This window comes from Nicotiana tomentosiformis, chromosome 8 (genome assembly GCF_000390325.3).
Source record: "Nicotiana tomentosiformis chromosome 8, ASM39032v3, whole genome shotgun sequence".
Classification (NCBI taxonomy): Eukaryota; Viridiplantae; Streptophyta; class Magnoliopsida; order Solanales; family Solanaceae; genus Nicotiana; species Nicotiana tomentosiformis.
Genome location: NC_090819.1, coordinates 73,246,349 through 73,263,614, shown reverse-complemented (window position 1 = coordinate 73,263,614; position 17,266 = coordinate 73,246,349).

Here is a 17,266-nt window from a genome sequence, read left to right as displayed (position 1 = left end):
CCGTGAAAGACTTGCCAAGAGAAGTGAGGGGTCCATTTAGAATGGATATAATGCAGCTCCCCATATTCAAGATTAGAAAAAAAAAAAGCAATGACTAATTCATTATGCTTCATAATACAAATGATATGGCGGGTCTATCGTCATGGTGCTTTTTTCATATTTTGGACTACTAGTTACTAGGAGAAAATAAGAATTAGTTAATAGCATTACACCCCTATTGTTGGAAAACAATCATTGTACAGAATTGGGGGTGTCAAATTCTAAGACATGATTTTAGGAGGTTAGGCTTCATGTCCCCCTTCTCCATGTATTTATATTTTGGATTCTAATTTTTATTTTATTTTTTTTTTAAAAAAAAAACATGTGCCTCTTAATTAAGATTATTAATTTGTATGCCAAAAAAAAAAGATTATTAATTTGTATTTGATGATGTTGACCTATATCTTTATTGGCATTCTTTAGAAAGCACCAGTTGTAGTAATTAACCTATAGTGTTGTTAACACTCTTCAAGAGTCTTAGCTGCAATTGTTAATTTGTTCTCTCTTTCCTAATCCCCCCCTGGAAGCTAATTGAAACTGTTGTTCTATATCTTTGTTAATACATTTTTAAGAAGTGTCAATTGGAGCTGTTAACCTATGTGTGTACTAGAGAACAAGGTCTAAGTTAAAACCAATCTTTGATTAGTCTAACCAAAGGCTGTTAAAGCATTTGTGCTATGTTCATAATTGTTATAGGCTTGGACTATATGGCCTTCTTTCCTTAGAATGTATGATCTCAAGTGTTGATTCTTAATAGTAATAGGATAGTGATCATGCCTCTATGTATTTAAAACGGATTTCTTTTACACCTGCTTATCATACTACTGATAGTGAATTATCCTTTCAGCTACGAAAAATGGTCATAACAATATGAATAGGTTATCTTGTATTTTTGTAGTACACTCTGTTTTAGCCATCATGGGAAGGGTTTTACTTCTGTGGTGTGGTGTTGATATGGTGACTAATTCACATTGAGAGTGCCTCATTGACACATAAACCTATAGGGAAGAATGAGTCGTTAGTGGTTAGAAAAATTTGGGAGTAGAGCTTAACTCTTCATTAGGCTACTCTTCCCGGCACAAGCATTACCTCGGGCCTTGAAACCCTTGAGAACTTTAAAGTATCGAGGGATCCAAAACGGGGCTTTGACCTTGAATGAAGCTCTACCCTTAGCCTTTAATTTATTGAGATTCATTATTCTCTTTGTATTTAGTGTTTAATGACAATGAAAGGTGTTCAATGTGGATCACTTGCTATACATAGACATCATATTAGTATGGCCTACCTAATATTTAAATACTGTTAATTGCCTTCTTTTATTTTTGTTCGCAAGTTTCATGTATGGACATGTATAGAGTATTGCTTTCTAATGACCTTCTCATTTTTTTTACATGTACAATTGTTGGGCCTGCTGAGTTCTTATGGAACTCAGGCCCAAGTCCAGCGTCGCTGCATTCTGGGAAGTTCGAAGTCAGTTGTTGTCCGTCTTTGTATTGCTAGGCCAGCCTCTTTGAGACCCAAAAACCAGACTCCACCTTCTCCCTTTTACTCCTTTATTGTTTACTCCCTCACTAGCTTAGCTTTATTACCTTGTCACTTTTTATTGATGTTTTATCTCTCACATGTATACAACAACTATCGTATTGGATTGAATGGTTTTACTTTATATCTTAAATCATGTAGACAACTTAGGCAAGCCTTAAAGAACATATAATTAAAATTTTTTTAGTTAATAGCTAATCCTCCATTTGCTAATCATAAGTTGTTCACATCATTAATCTGCTATGCTTCGCTAACCCTTTCTTGAAGGTCTTGAAGCACAAAAATAGCTTAGCAAGAGACGGCAGTCCCTCTTTCAAAAGAAAAAATCAGAAATGAGTCGCGTGAAGTTAAAGCTCTTTCAATAATATATATATATATATATATATATATATATATATATAAAATTTATTTTCTAAGACTCCTCTATAAATTCATACTCTTTTTAAAACTACACACCCTTTTTGTAAATATTATGTCCAAATATTATGTAAGTCGTACCTCTTTAAATACTAGTTAAGCACAATAAAAATAACAAATCCTTCGAATCTCGCCTAAGTCCTATGGAGCTACCTCAAGTAGATTTTAAGGGGTGCCTAAGACCTTCCCCTTAGAAGAACAAGAACCCTTACCAATAATCTTACAAGTTAGCAGACCAATAAATAATATGACTTTAGTAATTAAATAGGTCCAATTCAAAGAATACCTTTAAATATTAGGTGGCGGCTAGATTTCACCAACAAGAAAGAAACCACAAGTTGAATCTTATTTTGACCATTGCAAAATAGGGTGCAACAATATGGCGACTCTGCTGGGGAATTCACACTTAGGTTCTGACCTTAGCAGACTTAGACAGAGTTCGGCACTTAGATTTGTTTGTATATTGCTTTAATTCTATTTAATGTGCAATTACGTGCTTACCTGTCTTACTTACTCCTTATACTTTCTTATTTTTATTCCTGTTATTATGACACCCTTATCTGTTACCGCTTTATATATACTGTCATCACACTTCTTCCTATCGAGTCTTGGTCGTACACTATCACACACAATGGTACGCGGGAGTTGTCTTTTACACCACTCCGAACCTTCTTTTCAAAATTCCTTAGTTTCAGAGAATCGCTTTGCCAGGTCAACTGACATAACTTCTTGCAGTCTTAAGTCCAATTCAAAAGTAGGAAACACTCTACTTTAGAAAGATTAGGTCGTACTGCATAAACCTTAGGTGAGTCGGTCCTTGGCATTGATGCACAAATTAGGAAAGTCAACCTAATGTCAATGGGTCATGCACCCAACGACATGACTTCGTTGGAAAGACGAACCAACCTGACGAGATACCTAAAGATGCGAAGCAAACACATACCAAAACCTTTCTTTACCCAATTCATAAATGAAAATCAACCAAAACATCCCTGGGATTAATATGGTGATGGTAGCACTCCACAAGCTGAAGCAGTGGTGGAAGAATATATGCCGTGAGCACAAAGATAAAATTCGGACACACCTGGGTCCTCCGATTTCTTTGCTAAGCATCCGAGTAGACATGGTGCTTACTCGCCTGCTGGTAGAGTTCTGGGAACCGGCTAAGGTGGTGTTCAAGTTTGCTGATTGTGAGTTAGTACCAACATTGGAAGAAGTTAGCAGTTTCACGGAGCTCCCTATTGCAAGAAGGAAACCAATACTACCAGTCATCATGCCCAGTTACGTGTTTATATATTCTCTGGGACTAGCAAACAGTCAGTGTTTGAGAAATATCATGGACGGGAGGGCGAGCCTAGATCAACAGTTCAATAAGTTCGAACATCGTGAAAGCTATGAATGGAACTTGGGAAAATTTCTGTGTGATCAAGCAACGTGGGAGAGTCTTGGGCCCTTCACTTTCTCATTGGCGTTATTGGGACTATTGGTTTTCCCACAAAAAAGTGGTCAGATCAATAACAACTTGTTACCAGTGGTTCTGGCGACATTCCGTGGTGACCTCCAAGCTACTCTGGTACTGATAGTGTTAGATGAGATTCTAAGGGCTTTGTCTGCGTACGCATGAGGGTATGATTTTTTTAAGGGCTGTAACTTGCTGCTTCAGATATAGGCCACATAACATTTTTTCCAGCGAGAGGCCACAATCGACTACTTTGTGGGAGTCAGCAACATGATCTGCAGCCACAAAGAGAGGATGAGACATTGGGTCTCCCCACATGGACAAGAAGAGTGGAAAGAAATGCTAACTAATCTAAGTGGAGAATGGGTCAATTGGAAGCTGTCATGGTTAGGTGAGAGGGCAACCCTAAGGACTCCTCAGAAATACGTCATTGAGCTGATAGAACTTGAGGGCATCTAGCCATACTCTCACCACGGGTTCTTAGACAGTTCGGACGTGGACAACACTATATGAGGATGAGTACAACGGACATATTGCAATACCAAGGATAAGAAGGCTCGAAGAGGAGTGGAATGATCTGGTGACAATGCCAATGAGTCGAAATTAATGGTGCAGTCCAGAGTATTATATCTGGCGGGGGGACACAATGGCTGCTTCACAAATCTACCATGAGATTCTACCACATTACCTTGTGACGACCTCGATGCACCATCAAGTGGTCCCAGGATCCATTGATCACCCGCTGCCACCCACTGAAGATGACGACCAAGTAGTGGAATGTGTCTAGATAGAATCTAAGATAGACCCATAGGAAGATCCAGAAGAAGAATCTGAGTTCAATGATGATAGAGAGGAATTTGAAGAAGATTCAGAGGAAGAGCCGGAAAAGGAAGAAGAGATAAGGAATGATTCTGGGGATGGTTACCAGGAGTTGGTTGATTTTCCCTTCTTTCCCACTTTGTATCTTTATTCCCAATTTCCTTATGTTTCCTTAGGGCGATTTGTTCAAGCCCATGCGGTTGTGTGAATGTTAGAAACAATGATGTAACCTTTGTTCCCGCATATCTCAATCCAAACATTATCAATGAAAACAAAACATGCTTTGGATCTAAATGTGTCAAATTTAATTATTTGTCAAACATTCACGATTTAGGCCTACCTCTGGCAATGAGAGGTCCCACGAATTCTAGGAAAACAAGCTTGCCTGAATACATGAATTAACTGCTCTATGTGATCCTTTGTTTGTATAAATTAAAAAACTAACTTTTGTTTTTGGTTTTTTCATTTATTACTTTATTATTACCACCGTACAAATTAAGATCAAAGGGGAAGATGTCTGCTACAGATCGCCCTAGGCGATCGGGAGTGAAGGACGATACAAGGAATGATGAACATGTTGCCAGGATGGCATAGGAGATGGAGTATTTAAGGGAGGAAGTACAACATATCAAAGAACTAGTACATATGGCCGTGACAACGCTTCCGCATCCACCTCATTTCCCCTCTCTAGATTTAATTCCCGACTACTTTCCTTCTACATCACGCCAGGCCAACAACACCCAACTTCAGTACCCACCACTCAAATCATACCTCCAGAAACCCTTGCAAACCCACTAAATCCTCCTATCCACGCTCCGTACGCACCGTATTATATTAAAACACCACAAAACCTGCTCGTTACCACAAACTCAATTCATGCCCCTCCTCGTGACAGAATCACATTTACCACTCACCAAAATTAGCACATACCCGTGGAACATACTATTGCGCATGGGCAATATGTTCATCCTGAATATGATATTTCTGAACCTATATTTACAATGCGTGTCACGGTCAGGGTGCCTTATGAGATTGACCAATAAACCGAGATGGAAAGGGAATCTAGGCATAAGGAAGAGTAGTTAGTGTCTGAGCACTTACAAATCTTGAGAAAACAAATAAAAAACCTCCAAATCGCTCGAGGAAGTGAAAGTTTGTACTATGAGGATCTGTGTATCCATCCGGATGTGGATATGCCAGTAGAGTATAAGCCTCCAAAGTTCGATATCTTTGATGGGATGGGTGATCCCCACGCACATTTGAGGGCATATTTTGATAAGTTAGTTGGAGTGGGAAGAAACGAGAAGTTGAGGATGAAGTTGTTCATAAGAATCCTGACAGGAGAAGCACTTACCTGGTATACTCGACAAGATCCGCGAAACTGGAGGACATGGTTGGATATGGCGGATGAATTTATAAATCGCTTCCGATTCAACACGGATATCACTCCCAGCAGGTTTGCACTGGTGCAGAAGAAGCCGTTTGAGTCATTTCAAGAATATGCACGTTGATGGAGTTTAGAAGCCACTAGGGCACAACCTCTATTTGGACGACAGTGAATTGACCAAGTATTTCATCAGTGCCCAGGAAGGGATATACTTCGAAACAATGATGGGTATGATGGGATAGAAATTCCCCAACTGGTTAAAATGGGAGGTTTCTTAGAAGAAGGCATAAAATCTAGCAAAGTACAATCCATTCCTGCCCTGCAAGCAGCTAGCAAGGCAATCCAATCAGGGTCAATTGGTAGCGAAAATAAGAAAAAGGAAGATGTCTTAGCAGTTGTCCCTTACTATCAACCCAACCCACATCATGGAAACACTTCTTATTCCCCGAACAACCATTCACCACCACCCGCCTATGATCTAGTTTACAACACACACCCATATTATCACCCACAACATCATTATAACCCGCCTCGATTCCATAACAACCCGAATCCACAACGATCATATGCTCCTGTCCAAACCACCACTCATCACAATCGAACCACTTATGCAACCCGACCTCGCCAAAATTTTGAAGAGAGAGGTCCAAAACCTATACCTCGATTGCTGAGCCTCTGGCCCAATTGTTTGAAAGAATGAGGAGAGCAGGGTTGATACATCCAGTGGAAGGAAGGGTTCCAGAGTGTCCCTCAAATTATTTTGATGCAACTAAAAGGTACGTGTAATATTCAAACGGTCTAGGCATGATACTGAAGATTGTTTTAAGCTAAAAATGAAATTGAAACATTGATCAAAAGTGGAGCCATTCAGTACACTCCGACTCTGGCCAATGTGAATCGCAATCCGCAGCTCAATCAACGGAATCAGGGGGTCAACATGATAAACTTGGATGAAGAATATGATTTGAAAGGAACTATTGCTATGATAGGAAATGCAGATGATCACAGTACAATTAAGGCCTACGGTGACGATTCAGACTTATCAGCGACAACTTGTCATTGATATCGGGGACGAAGAGGGTCGAGAATACAAAACTGTCCCATGGACATATGAGCAAAAGGGGAAAGCCAAGATGACAGACTCCGTGGCAGCCCACAGTATGACCAGGTGAGGGAGATGCTACACTCTTGAAGATGCAAATCTAGGGAATTTTGGAAGAGAGCAAATTCAAAGAAGAAATATAACAAACCCGGAGGCCGCAGAATTCTAGAAGAGATTGTCGACCAAAGAATACTCCGTGGAGGAACAACTGAAGAAACCTTCGGCGCAAATATCAATCATGGACTTACTGATGAGCTCCGACAGTCATAAGGATGCCCTGATGAGAGTACTAAGTGGGGTAAGTGTGCCAAGCAACACCACCAGTTAGGCACTTGATGCAACCATTGGGAAAATGATCAAAGCAAATATGATCACTTTCCGAAGAGAGGAGTTTCCTGTCAAAGGCATGAGTCACGACAAAGCTCTAAATATCACTATCAAATGTGGGGACAAGGTGGTGTCCCGAGCACTAGTTGATGGAGGGTCAGGAGTTAACATATTCCTCTCTCTCTACTATGCGAGAGTTGGGAATCCACCTGAGGGAAGTTAAGGCAAGCCATGTGAGGGTTAGGTCTTTTGATGGTTCGCATAAGGATCTCATTAGAGAAATTTATTTTGCTTTGCAGATAGGACCAGTTGAATTTACTATACTGTTCCAAGTGATGGATATTTCCTCTACACATAATATATTGCTAGGAAGACCCTGGATACACATTGCAGGGGCCATCCCATCCACCCTACGCATGTGCATGAAATTTGAGTAGGGTTGTCAAGAGATCGTGGTCAATGGTGAATAGGGAAATCAACTTATTTGGAGCACGCAATCCCGCTCATTGAAGAACCAATTGAGACAAATGGGCAGAAAGAAATGGCCCGCATAGAATATCAGCCTCCGATGGGGAAAACTCGTACCGGTGGCTCCGGAAAAAAGGCTTTTGTGCCAGTGTCACGACCCAAATCGGAGGGTCACAATGGGCACCTGATGCCTTACTCAACTGACTACCAACGTAATGTATCTTTCTTATTACACCATCATGGGTAAATGGGCCAGAATGGCCTTCATGAGATAACATGAATAAAACATAAGGGAATACTAGACATTGGACGACCCAACATGATATAGAAACTTATACATGTGCCTATAAGGCTGACATGATCATTTGTATACTCAAACCGTAGGCCGACAAGGCCATACAAGTATCTATATACATGACATCTGTCTACATGCCTCTAAAAGTACATAAACATCATAAAGGCTGGGACAGGGCCCTGCCATACCAATCAATACATGTCCAAATCATAATGACCAAATTGGTACCTCCGGAGCAAGTAGACTGTACCAACACCTTCCGCTGAGCTGATAGCCTACTAGGAGGACTCTCAACCAATCTATCGGGGCCTACGGTCATGAAACATAACGTCCCCAGGAAAAAGGGACATCAGTATAAATAAAGTACCTAGTATGTAAAGCATGAAGCAGTATATAAAAGACATGAAAGAAACATGGAGTAACGAACACAGCCTATAAGTCTGAATAGCTATGTGAATCATGGAGAATTTATAATGTCATGCATATGCACAAAAATATCACATCATGCATAGGTATATGTGTATATAACATTATCAAGCCTCTGAGGGCATCCCTTCGTATCATTTTGGCAATTGTGGGTGAAATCATCAACGTATACCAGCTGATCAAGTGGTGGTGCGTATATAACACCTTAACCTTTCCCTGTACCCTATATCCATATAATATATTCGTATATAATGCCATCTGGTCATGGGTCAATGTACATGTATAAATGAATGCAATGCATAATGAAGTAAGTCAATAAGATCTCTTGGGATGTCATAATATCAATATGCCTTCACTTACTTTCACAAAATAAACTTTATCAACTTACGTATTTTCTGAGACCCATGAACAAATTATATAATAATAGGACATAAGGGGAATCAAGAACATAGGCAACCCTAGTACTTCTAAGAATATAGTCATTTGTGAAAGTTGCGTGTTTGCTCGTTTCGTTGTATCATATGGATCATGCCAAAAGGAAAGAAGGGATAGGCTTAACATACCTTAACTCCATTGAGTCCTTAACACCTTACAAGCAATTCTTCAAATAACTCAACTCAATCTACCATAGCCTAAGGAGATTAAAAATTAGTGATGAGTAAAGGCTAAGTCCGCAACTTAAACTAGTAGCTCGTTTATGTAAACTTGGGCAGCATCTACCCTGTAACAAGGGATTCCCCCAATACCATAAACCAACAACAACAACCAGATAAATCCAGCAACATATAAATATCAATAACAAGACACCATATAACAACAACAAATCACAACTACTTCACGACGAGAGGCAAGCTCCGATTGGAATCCATATAACCCATATCACCCCTTATAGACTTCTTACATTAACTTAAAAGTATCATTAACATGATAATGAATTCATTCATCAATTATTCCATCCTCATACCATATATTTATAACAATTAAATAATTCACAACTCCAACTATCCTCAATTATCAATTTTATTCACTAGTTAATGTCTAGTCCATCCATTAAACTTAATCAACATCAAGATAACCTTAAGCAAAAGAAAGAACACAATACAAATACTTCCTAAAGTAGCTTCAATTCTAAATCCAACTTATATTTAGCTTACAACAGCCCCCAATGGCAATACAACACCATAGAAGTGACTTTAGCTAGTCCAAGTATTATCTTGTAGTTTATCATGCTAACAACTTAACCAAAATACAAGCAAGCTTAATCACAATTAGTAGGATGTTATAATCCCCTTAGCCATTAGTAAAAACTTGAAATTTCATCCAAACACAGCCCACAACTATCCTTAATGACAACACAACCTCAAAGAGGTGTTGTTCTTCACTAGAACTAACTTTAGATGTTGAAATATGGTGTAATCACTTTGGAATCACCTACAACCCTTATGGTATCTGTTTAAGAGTGTTAGGAGGAGTGTAGGGATGTGGTTGGGTCGAAAAATAAGAAATAAAGGTCGTCCAAATCGTTTTTAAAGTGAAGTAGGTCGACCACCGCCTAAGTGGGTCCCATTGGGAGTTGCTTGCGCAGTCTCGCAAAAACGCGAATATCACTCTACTCCAATGTCGTATCGACGAATGGTTTAATGCGTTGAAAACTAGACCCATATATATTAAATTTGGTAGGTGTATCATACCGTGCACATTTATGAATGTAACTTGTGATGACCTTTGCCAACTTTTGTTCCATAACTCGCTTGACATAAAAACGCAATACACGACTAAAATAACTCATAACATAACCTCATTATCATGTTAGGCACCCTCGTCTCACCCCAAAAGTACTTGTTATAAAATTCTCAACTTGTCGACTTTCGATGAACTTATTTTCTTCAAGTCGTTTAGCTTCTAAGCCTTCCAACCCTCTTGGTAGTTGCAGTTCATGATCTTATATATTTGTAACCTCCACGGTAACATGATTAACTTACTTTATGTACTTCCAAAGATGATTTCATCTCTGAGCTTACATCAATTGACTTACGACGTACTCTCACGTACGAAAATATGGGGTGTAACATCATTCCTCCTTTCGAACATTCGTCCTCGAATGCGGATTGATGCGCTTATCAATCTCATAGCTTAATGCTCTTACGAATATATTAATATTGTCTTTTCCATCTAGGCAACTATTATGTGAATAAATTCAAAGGCTAGGGCATTCCCCCCTTTAGGCCTCTTTCTCACACCGCGACCTGTGGTCGGAATTCTTCCAATATCGTAAATGTTGCTACCGTCTGTCGTGCAGACTATATGACTCTGTACTTGTGTGTATTCCTATGAGACTCTTCTCTTCTTTTTGCTCAATATTTTAGCCGATATCTAAGCCTCACCTTGTGAACATATATAAAATTATGACAAGCTGTCCCCCTGGGCATCTATAGGTATACTGCAGTTCCTCGCTTGGTACTTTGTCGAACTTACAACAATAGATATATCTTGTTTCATAGCCTCGACTATATATTCTCATGGCTTTACTACAACATGGTAGGTCATACTACACCATAACTCTAACTACGGTTTATTATTATCGAGGTCTGCTACCCAACTCTAGGTTGCTCTCTCGCTGCTTATCTATATGTATAAATCTAAGTCCTTTAATACTTTCTCATTATAGTTCATCTTAATAATGGCGGCCTAATCTCATCTCACACTTTGTATCTTTTATCCATCCATTGTTGATTCACCTTATTGTTGATCTATAATCTACCACTAATAACTTGAAACCTCTTATGTAATACAATTTCACTTGGGCTCGCATTGCATCGGGGAACATTTAAAGTGACTTGGCTTATCCACCTAGGGACGATACTATACTTTAATAGTTGTATTTTATAACATACCAACGTGATTCATCTTATGGGGGCATTCTAATCCCGTGCCACCCATGAAATCCCTTTTTCTTTAAATCATTACTCAATCAAAGGCCCAAACGTCATCCTTTTATCTATCACAATTACACCCTTATTCTAATACCAGGGCATCATTCCATCTCTTCTAAATTCTCTTAGTCTTCGACTCCTCTAGGTACATTCAGGCTCTACCGAGCTTTCTATAACTTATGGAAACCATGAGCTCTCTTGTTTTGATGGGCTTATATCTGAAGCCTTACCTATTATTGTCACCTTTTAACTCTCATTTTCTTATCCTTACTCGTATCTACCTAAAACCTTGTCACTATATGATACTTTATCTTGCGACCTACATATATCTATTTATACTACTCGCAACATTCCTTTAACTTGCTAGCACCATAGATTTCCTTTCGTGCCTTCTCAGTTGTCTTTAAATGTAAGCAACTACTTTTCCTGGTCGTTCTGTCACTTGTTGTATGAATACTTGGCTTATCTTATTGCCCAGGAATACTGGAATTTCCTGTAACTCATATTATCTCAATTATCACCTTTGATTTTTCTTTTTTACTTCCCGTTCATTATCCCGGATAGGTGCCACTTTCTTATGGAGTGCATACAATATTGTAGTGAGACTGTTGTTACAAGACCATTTATTCTTCAAGTTATTATGCTTAGGTTGAAGCCTTCTTCCTTATTTTTTCAGCTAGTCTTTCGTTGTAATACTTAGGGGAGACCCTCTGACTCTTGTAGAGCTGTGAGCTTATTACGTGACACCTGACGGAATTTTTGATGTACTTACTCGCCTATAATTATCCCTAGTTACTTACCTTAACGCCCTTGTGCTCATAGTGTTGCTTCTAAAATAAAATTTTGACTGTCTCCCTAGTGGGACTCTATTTTATTTATGTAACACTTATACGGTACCTTTAAATACCCCGACTCCTATCTGAATATTTCTCAAGGATTACAATGTCATATCTGCGAGACTGAATTCCCTATGTTGGGGTTCACTACATTTATCTTGTACGATCTGTTGATTTATCTATATCCTCTTGTCTAGCCATAACTAGGATCTTCCTAAATCAACTACTAACTACTCGTTATTCCATTCTCGCATCTATATTCCGCGTAATCTCTCTTGGGATATGTCCTTTGTCTTAACTTACCTCTCGCACTGGCTCATTATGTATCAAGTGTTCATTTGTTATTATTTTTCAATAACATCTGGTGCGGGAACCCTTACTGCCTCTCCCCGGCGTCCTGTTGCATAATGTTTTGGAGCCATAACATATCTTTAGAACATGAGTAAATTCAATCTCATTCCTTTTGACTTTATACCACATTCTTCATTTACCATTCTATATTTACCTGAACCACTTAACTCTGACTTAATACCAAATCAAACCATCTTCCTCCCTTTAGAGGAGTACTAACATTTAAGGCTATGAAGATTTACCTAAAAATGTTTTACATCTTCATCATTGGTGTCTTTTCACATCTTCACAAACTCTTACTCGCCTTAGGGTAACCCTTTTGTACCAAGGATAACTGAATTTCTTACGCACGAGGGTGACTCCTATTGTAACTGGCACAATTTGTCCCTTAAGCTTAACTATTCTCACATGGCTTGCTTTAGGGAAGCGTCTTCCTAAATAAACTTTAAAGGTTAATCTTTTGTTGTCCATTATATTGTTGTCAGAATGATATCTCTAAAATTTACACGATGTCGATTATTATCAAATCTTCCGATCCCTAGTTCATGTTCAGTTTATCTTGTTCATTAGTCCATACTGATTTTTATTACTCTGGGGGTCTAACTTAGCCTTCTGGTAATCATGTTCGAGTCACCAACACATTTATCGAAATGAGGGTATGACTTTATGGCTTATACTCTTTTATTGTCTCAATGCTTGTAACCTCTTGTCTTTTCCTTCACTTGGCTATAGACTATGTAATCCTGTCATATTTTGATTTACCGTTATCATTCATTTATCACATCTTACTCATAATGCTTTATTTACTCTCTTTTTATTCTCCTGCTAATATTACTTTCTATCACTTTATTCTGAAAACCTCAATAAAACATTCTTTCACTTTTACCGCCCCTTGTTCCATCTACTGGCTCTTTGGGTTGCCTAACATTCTCTCTTGACTAGGGACGAGAGCCATACTAAGGTAAGTATTTATCCCTTCTAGGATTCCACTGCCTATTTTCTAAAATTTCTGAACATTCTAGTATTCATATCTAACTGTACTTATTCTATAGTGCACTACCTGGGTGTCTCACAAGGAGAACTACTATCATATTTTCAATATCTTTCAAAAATGTCAACTAATATTAACAATCCATCAACCATTTTGGGTTACTCTAACCCCAGCTGTATCGTTGTATTACAAATACAATAGAATTTAGGAGTTTGAATTCTTAAAACTGAGCTCTACCATATGACCTAGAGTAAGAAGAAAGAGTGACAGTCCTAAATGCCATGTAGCCTCCTGCTTATAAGTGTAGTGCATAACACACCCATAAATAGGACTCTACTAGACACGGCTTGTAGACTCCCTAGGACGAAACTTCTCTGATATCACTTTTGTGACGGCCCAAATCGGAGGGCCGCGATGGGCACCCGGTGCCTTACTCAACCGAGTATCAATGTAACGTATCTTTCTTATCACACCATAATGGGTAAATAGGCCATCATGAGATAACTAGAATAAAACATAATGGAATACGAGACATAGGACAACCCAACATGATATAGAAACCGATACATGAAACATAAGAAACTATAAGGCCGACATGATCATTTGTACACTCGAAACATAGGCTGGCAAGGCCATACACGTATCCATATACATGACATCCGTCTATATGCCTCTAAGAGTACATAAACAGCATAAAGGTTGGGACAGGGCCCCGTCATACCAAACAATATATGTCCAAATCATACTGACCAAATAGGCAACTTCGGAGCAAGTAGAGTGCACCAACACCTTCCGCTGAGCTGATAGCCTACTAGAAGGACTCTCAACCTATCTATCGGAACCTACAGACATGAAACGCAATGTCCCCAGGGAAAAGGAACGTCGGTACAAATAAATTACAGAATATGTAAGGCATGAAGCAGTATATAAAAGACATGAAAGAAACATGGAATAAAGAACTAAACCTGTAAGTCTGAATAGCTCTGTGAATCATGAAACACTTATAATGTCATACATATGCATATAAATGTCACATCATGCATAGTTATATGCGTACATAACATCATCAAGCCTCTGAGGGCATCCCATCATATCATTTCGGGCTATGTGGACAAAATCATCAACGTATACGAGCTGATCAGGTGGTGGTGCGTATATGTCACGACCCAAAATCCTAACCTGTCATGATGGCGCCTATCGTGGTACTAGGCAAGATGACACTTACCAAATAACTCCAACACTTTAATAGAAAATGGATATAATAAAACTCCTTATAAACAGGATGAATAATCCAAAACACATAACGGAAACCCCCAACATCGGGATGTCAGTGAGTACATGAGCATCTATACACCACAAGTCTGGAAACACCTGTGTAATATAGTATAAAACTAAATACAATAATCGGAAAGATAGGGAAGGAGAGGCAAGGTCTGCTAAACGTCGTTAACTACCTCAAAATCTCCGAAAGATCAATTGTGCGCGGAAATCAACACCCACCGTGTCCGGAAATACCTTAATCTGCACACGAAGTGCAGGGTGTGGCATGAGTACAACCAACTCAGTAAGTAACAAAACTAAATAAAAACTGGAAGTAGTGATGAGCTTCATAGTTTTAGTCCAATTACAGTGATTTTAACATATAAAGGTAGGCATGCTTCCAAGTTCGACGATTAAGGCAAAAACAATAACTTCATGTCAAGTTAAACAGAAACAGAGTGTACTATCTTTTAGAAATTTCAAGACAGTTATACATGGTAGCTAAGTGCAACATTAATGAAATCAAATGCATCCTATCAATGGCACAGTCACTCAGCCCTCCCATTCACTCGGCAATCGCATTGAGTAGGTATTTGTGCTCAATGAGGGTGTGTACAGACTCCGGAGGGGTTCCTTCAGCCCAAGAGCTATAATCCGCACAGACAACACACGTGCTATAGTATAATATCTAGTTCCGCATGGACAACTCACCTAGTGCGCGAACAACTCATGTGCTATAGTATCAATATCTCACAATCGCGCCCTCGGCCTCACTCAGTCAACAATCTCTCCAGTCTCTCGGGCTCTTAGTAATCATGAAAATCAGCCCTGCATAAATGATATAATGTATCAATAAGGAACAATAGATACTGAGATATAATAAAAAATTAAAATTGTGACTGAGTACAAAATAATAATTTAGCAGATAATACAACATGTACACGACCTATGTGGGTCCTTACAGTGCCAACAAATAGTCTAAACATGATTTCTAATATGATTTGTGGTTCAATTTCTCTACTACATGGAGAATCTATAGATAACAACATATTATTCAACTACATGATTCCACGAAATTTGACCAAGTCACAATTCCTACGGTGCACGCCCACACGCCCGTCACCAAGTTTGTGCGTCACCTCAAAACAAAATACATTACACGTAATACGGGGTTTCGTATGCACACAACCAAATTTAGAACTGTTATATACGTCAAAATGAGCAAATATCTACTCCAACACACCCTTGCCTCGCAAAACGGCCTCCAAATGCCTCGAATCTAGCCATAAATAATGCGTCATAATCAATACGGGCTAAAGGAATCAACTCCATAAGAAAAATGCTAAGTTATTAATCAAAAGTCTAAAATCGGCTCAAAAACCGCCAACCAGGCCCACATCTCGAAATTTGATAAAAGTCACAAAACCCGAAAGCCCATTCAACCACGAGTCTAACCATACCAAATTTATCAAAATCCGATACCAAATCGTCACCCAAATCCCGAAATCAAACTCTTCAAATCCCTAGCCTCAAATTCCCAATTTACATGGTAAATACACACCAACTAGGTGTGAAAATCAATGGGAAAATAAGATTATTGATCAAAAATGAGCACAAGGGATTCCCTCAAGAGTCTCCTAGAAAACCCTCTCAAGAATCGCCTAAACCGTGCTTGAAATGAAGCCAAAATTGTGAACTCTTATTTTAATAATCTGCCCAGGCTTTCCGCTTCTGCATACATTTAACCCCTTCTTCGGCGTTGCATAAGTGACATCAACCACACATCTGAGTCCATACGGCTCCTACGGTCCCTCACTCTGCTTTTGCGGACTCGCTTTTGTGAGCATCCAAGCCGTTTCTGTGGTCCCAACTCATCTTCCAACTTCCGCTTTTGCGGTCAGCCTGTCGCATCTGTGGTCAAGCAGATGCAAAACTCCCTATCACACATGCGCGCCTTCCGCTTCTACGCACCTCTCGCCACATCTGCGGTCATGCAGGTAAGGAAAACTCTTTGCACCTGTGACCACCTGTACACTCCCCTCCAAACTGTATCTGTGCATCACAGCCCACACCTGCGAGCTCGCACCTGCGATCAAAGCTCCGCAGGTGCGGTTACACCAGCAGAGGTCAAACTTCATCAATCACTCAACTTCAACTTTTGATTTGTTAACCTTCCAGAATCAACCCGAGGCCCCCAAGACCTCAACTAAACATACCAACAAGTCCTAAAACCTCATATGCACTTAGTCGAGCCCTCAACTCACCTCAAACTACATCAAAAATATGAATCGCACCCCAATTCAAGCCTATTGAAACCAAGAAATTCAACTTCAACAAATGACGTCAAAACCTATCAAATCACGTCTGATTGACTCCAAATTTTTTACACAAGTCACAAATGACATTACGGGCCTACTCCAACTTCCGAAATAGGAATTCGACCCCGATATCATAAAGTCCACTCCCAGTCAAACTTTCCAAAAAATTCAACCTTCGCCATTATAAGCCTAATTCCAATAGGGACCTCCAAATGATAACCCGGACACCGTCCTAAGTCCAAAATCACCCAACGGAGCTAACAGAACCATCAGAACTCCATTCCGGAGTCGTTTAC